The sequence below is a fragment of the Bacillus rossius genome, chromosome 18 (assembly GCF_032445375.1).
Source record: "Bacillus rossius redtenbacheri isolate Brsri chromosome 18, Brsri_v3, whole genome shotgun sequence".
Lineage (NCBI taxonomy): Eukaryota > Metazoa > Arthropoda > Insecta > Phasmatodea > Bacillidae > Bacillus > Bacillus rossius.
The window spans coordinates 6,852,618-6,858,868 of record NC_086345.1 but is presented as its reverse complement, the minus strand read 5'-3'; positions in this window follow the sequence as shown (position 1 = coordinate 6,858,868).

Sequence of the window (6,251 nt, the reverse complement as noted above, 5' to 3'; positions counted from 1 at the left end):
AGCTATTGCCTGCAAGTGAAACTGGGCGCGCGATCTTGTTGCTGTCCGTCGGCATTAAAAGTGTCGGCCCAGACAAAAATTCTGAACAGTATATTTTGTTAAGTAAGGTGACAGCTTTCATTTGGTATATGGCTGATGTTCGGCCAATACTTGGTACGAGTCCTGGAGTCGTTTTAATATAATGCAAGTTTTTGAAATATGTACTTTGTTTTACCTTAAATAACTTTAAATAATGTTTTTAAAAATACAAATTTTTTAGTTTAAATAAAAAGCCTCACATCTTGTGTTTAGGATCTCGTTGTTGGATTTTCATTTTTCACATTTTAACAGAGAAGTAAAATGGTTTTTACAAGGCCTGTAATGGGCGGGTGAAGCTATTGCCTGCAAGTAAAACTGGGCGCGCGATCTTGTTGCTGTCCGTCGGCATTAAAAGTGTCGGCCCAGACAAAAATTCTGAACATTATATTTTGTTAAGTAAGGTGACAGCTTTCATTTGGTATATGGCTGATGTTCGGCCAATACTTGGTATGAGTACTGGAGTCGTTTTAATATAATGCAAGTATTTGAAATATGTACCTTATTTGACCTTAAATAATTTTAATAATACTATTAACAAATACTAAGTTTTTAAATTAAATACAAAGCGCCATATCTTGCGTTTAGGACCTTGTAGGTGGATTTTTATATTTCAGTTTAAAACAGAGAAATAAAATGTTTTTTTTTCAGGTCCTGTAATGGGCGCATGAAGCTATTGCCTGCAAGTAAATCTGGGCCCGCGATCTTGTTGCTGTCCGTCGTCATTAAAAGTGTCGGCCCAGACAAAAATTCTGAACAGTATATTTTGTTAAGTAAGGTGACAGCTTTCATTTGGTATACGGCTGATGTTCGGCCAATACTTGGTACGAGTACTGGAGTCGTTTTAATATAATGCAAGTTTTTGAAATATGTACTTTGTTTTACCTTAAATAACTTTAAATAATGTTTTTAAAAATACAAATTTTTTAGTTTAAATAAAAAGCATCACATATTGTGTTTAGGACCTCGTTGTTGGATTTTCATTTTTCACATTTTAACAGAGAAGTAAACTGGTTTTTTCAAGGCCTGTAATGGGCGGGTGAAGCTATTGCCTGCAAGTAAAACTGGGCGCGCGATCTTGTTGCTGTCCGTCGGCATTAAAAGTGTCGGCCCAGACAAAAATTCTGAACAGTATATTTTGTTAAGTAAGGTGACAGCTTTCAGTTGGTATATGGCTGATGTTCGGCCAATACATGGAATGAGTCCTGGAGTCGTTATAATATAATGCCATTTTCTGAAATATGAACTTTGTTTGACCTTAAATAATTTTAAAAAATGTTTTTAAATTACAAATTTTTTAGGTTAAATAAAAAGCCTTATATCTTGTGTTTAGGACCTCGTTGTTGGATTTTCATATTTCACATTTTAACAGAGAAGTAAAATGGGTTTTTCAAGGCCTGTAATGGGCGGGTGAAGCTATTGCCTGCAAGTAAAACTGGGCGCGCGATCTTGTTGCTGTCCGTCGGCATTAAAAGTGTCGGCCCAGACAAAAATTCTGAACAGTATATTTTGTTAAGTAAGGTGACAGCTTTCAGTTGGTATATGGCTGATGTTCGGCCAATACATGGAATGAGTCCTGGAGTCGTTATAATATAATGCCATTTTCTGAAATATGAACTTTGTTTGACCTTAAATAATTTTAAAAAATGTTTTTAAATTACAAATTTTTTAGGTTAAATAAAAAGCCTTATATCTTGTGTTTAGGACCTCGTTGTTGAATTTTCATATTTCACTTTTTAACGGAGAAGTAAAATGGTTTTTTCAAGGCCTGTAATGGGCGGGTGAAGCTATTGCCTGCAACTGAAACTGGGCGCGCGATCTTGTTGCTGTCCGTCGGCATTAAAAGTGTCGGCCCAGACTAAAATTCTGATGAGTATATTTTGTTAAGTAAGGTGACAGCTTTCATTTGGTACATGGCTGATGTTCGGCCAATACATGGCATGAGTCCTGGAGTCGTTATAATATAATGCTATTTTCTGAAATATGAACTTTGTTTGACCTTAAATAATTTTAAAAAAATGTTTTTAAATTACAAATTTTTTAGGTTAAATAAAAAGCCTTATATCTTGTGTTTAGGACCTCGTTGTTGGATTTTCATTTTTCACATTTTAACAGAGAAGTAAAATGGGTTTTTCAAGGCCTGTAATGGGCGGGTGAAGCTATTGCCTGCAAGTAAAACTGGGCGCGCGATCTTGTTGCTGTCCGTCGGCATTAAAAGTGTCGGCCCAGACAAAAATTCTGAACAATATATTTTGTTAAGTAAGGTGACAGCTTTCAGTTGGTATATGGCTGATGTTCGGCCAATACATGGAATGAGTCCTGGAGTCGTTATAATATAATGCCATTTTCTGAAATATGAACTTTGTTTGACCTTAAATAATTTTAAAAAATGTTTTTAAATTACAAATTTTTTAGGTTAAATAAAAAGCCTTATATCTTGTGTTTAGGACCTCGTTGTTGAATTTTCATATTTCACTTTTTAACGGAGAAGTAAAATGGTTTTTTCAAGGCCTGTAATGGGCGGGTGAAGCTATTGCCTGCAAGTGAAACTGGGCGCGCGATCTTGTTGCTGTCCGTCGGCATTAAAAGTGTCGGCCCAGACAAAAATTCTGAACTGTATATTTTGTTAAGTAAGGTGACAGCTTTCATTTGGTATATGGCTGATGTTCGGCCAATACTTGGTACGAGTCCTGGAGTCGTTTTAATATAATGCAAGTTTTTGAAATATGTACTTTGTTTTACCTTAAATAACTTTAAATAATGTTTTTAAAAATACAAATTTTTTAGTTTAAATAAAATGCCTCACATCTTGTGTTTAAGACCTCGTTGTTGGATTTTCATTTTTCACATTTTAACAGAGAAGTAAAATGGTTTTTTCAAGGCCTGTAATGGGCGGGTGAAGCTATTGCCTGCAAGTAAAACTGGGCGCGCGATCTTGTTGCTGTCCGTCGGCATTAAAAGTGTCGGCCCAGACAAAAATTCTGAACAGTATATTTTGTTAAGTAAGGTGAAAGCATTCATTTGGTATATGGCTGATGTTCGGCCAATACTTGGTATGAGTCCTGGAGTCGTTTTAATATAATGCAAGTTTTTGAAATATGTACTTTGTTTTACCTTAAATAACTTTAAATAATGTTTTTAAAAATACAAATTTTTTAGTTTAAATAAAAAGCCTCACATCTTGTGTTTAGGATCTCGTTGTTGGATTTTCATTTTTCACATTTTAACAGAGAAGTAAAATGGTTTTTACAAGGCCTGTAATGGGCGGGTGAAGCTATTGCCTGCAAGTAAAACTGGGCGCGCGATCTTGTTGCTGTCCGTCGGCATTAAAAGTGTCGGCCCAGACAAAAATTCTGAACAGTATATTTTGTTAAGTAAGGTGACAGCTTTCAGTTGGTATATGGCTGATGTTCGGCTAATACATGGTATGAGTCCTGGAGTCGTTATAATATAATGCCATTTTCTGAAATATGAACTTTGTTTGACCTTAAATAATTTTAAAAAATGTTTTTAAATTACAACTTTTTAGGTTAAATAACCTTATATCTTGTGTTTAGGACCTCGTTGTTGAATTTTCATATTTCACTTTTTAACGGAGAAGTAAAATGGTTTTTTCAAGGCCTGTAATGGGTGGGTGAAGCTATTGCCTGCAAGTGAAACTGGGCGCGCGATCTTGTTGCTGTCCGTCGGCATTAAAAGTGTCGGCCCAGACAAAAATTCTGAACAGTATATTTTGTTAAGTAAGGTGACAGCTTTCAGTTGGTATATGGCTGATGTTCGGCCAATACTTGGTATGAGTACTGGAGTCGTTTTAATATAATGCAAGTATTTGAAATATGTACCTTATTTGACCTTAAATAATTTTAATAATACTATTAACAAATACTAAGTTTTTAAATTAAATACAAAGCGCCATATCTTGCGTTTAGGACCTTGTAGGTGGATGTTTATATTTCAGTTTAAAACAGAGAAATAAAATGGTTTTTTCAGGTCCTGTAATGGGCGCATGAAGCTATTGCTTGCAAGTAAAACTGGGCGCGCGATCTTGTTGCTGTCCGTCGGCATTAAAACTGTCGGCCCAGACAAAAATTCTGAACAGTATATTTTGTTAAGTAAGGTGACAGCTTTCATTTGGTATATGGCTGATGTTCGGCCAATACTTGGTATGAGTACTGGAGTCGTTTTAATATAATGCAAGTATTTGAAATATGTACCTTATTTGACCTTAAATAATTTTAATAATACTATTAACAAATACTAAGTTTTTAAATTAAATACAAAGCGCCATATCTTGCGTTTAGGACCTTGTAGGTGGATTTTTATATTTCAGTTTAAAACAGAGAAATAAAATGTTTTTTTTTCAGGTCCTGTAATGGGCGCATGAAGCTATTGCCTGCAAGTAAATCTGGGCGCGCGATCTTGTTGCTGTCCGTCGTCATTAAAAGTGTCGGCCCAGACAAAAATTCTGAACAGTATATTTTGTTAAGTAAGGTGACAGCTTTCATTTGGTATATGGCTGATGTTCGGCCAATACTTGGTACGAGTACTGGAGTCGTTTTAATATAATGCAAGTTTTTGAAATATGTACTTTGTTTTACCTTAAATAACTTTAAATAATGTTTTTAAAAATACAAATTTTTTAGTTTAAATAAAAAGCATCACATATTGTGTTTAGGACCTCGTTGTTGGATTTTCATTTTTCACATTTTAACAGAGAAGTAAACTGGTTTTTTCAAGGCCTGTAATGGGCGGGTGAAGCTATTGCCTGCAAGTAAAACTGGGCGCGCGATCTTGTTGCTGTCCGTCGGCATTAAAAGTGTCGGCCCAGACAAAAATTCTGAACAGTATATTTTGTTAAGTAAGGTGACAGCTTTCAGTTGGTATATGGCTGATGTTCGGCCAATACATGGAATGAGTCCTGGAGTCGTTATAATATAATGCCATTTTCTGAAATATGAACTTTGTTTGACCTTAAATAATTTTAAAAAATGTTTTTAAATTACAAATTTTTTAGGTTAAATAAAAAGCCTTATATCTTGTGTTTAGGACCTCGTTGTTGGATTTTCATTTTTCACATTTTAACAGAGAAGTAAAATGGGTTTTTCAAGGCCTGTAATGGGCGGGTGAAGCTATTGCCTGCAAGTAAAACTGGGCGCGCGATCTTGTTGCTGTCCGTCGGCATTAAAAGTGTCGGCCCAGACAAAAATTCTGAACAGTATATTTTGTTAAGTAAGGTGACAGCTTTCAGTTGGTATATGGCTGATGTTCGGCCAATACATGGAATGAGTCCTGGAGTCGTTATAATATAATGCCATTTTCTGAAATATGAACTTTGTTTGACCTTAAATAATTTTAAAAAATGTTTTTAAATTACAAATTTTTTAGGTTAAATAAAAAGCCTTATATCTTGTGTTTAGGACCTCGTTGTTGAATTTTCATATTTCACTTTTTAACGGAGAAGTAAAATGGTTTTTTCAAGGCCTGTAATGGGCGGGTGAAGCTATTGCCTGCAAGTGAAACTGGGCGCGCGATCTTGTTGCTGTCCGTCGGCATTAAAAGTGTCGGCCCAGACAAAAATTCTGAACAGTATATTTTGTTAAGTAAGGTGACAGCTTTCATTTGGTATATGGCTGATGTTCGGCCAATACTTGGTACGAGTCCTGGAGTCGTTTTAATATAATGCAAGTTTATGAAATATGTACTTTGTTTTACCTTAAATAACTTTAAATAATGTTTTTAAAAATACAAATTTTTTAGTTTAAATAAAAAGCCTCACATCTTGTGTTTAGGACCTCGTTGTTGGATTTTCATTTTTCACATTTTAACAGAGAAGTAAAATGGTTTTTTCAAGGCCTGTAATGGGCGGGTGAAGCTATTGCCTGCAAGTAAAACTGGGCGCGCGATCTTGTTGCTGTCCGTCGGCATTAAAAGTGTCGGCCCAGACAAAAATTCTGAACAGTATATTTTGTTAAGTAAGGTGATAGCTTTCAGTTGGTATATGGCTGATGTTCGGCCAATACATGGTATGAGTCCTGGAGTCGTTATAATATAATGCCATTTTCTGAAATATGAACTTTGTTTGACCTTAAATAATTTTAAAAAATGTTTTTAAATGACAAATTTTTTAGGTTAAATAAAAAGCCTTATATCTTGTGCTTAGGACCTCGTTGTTGAAT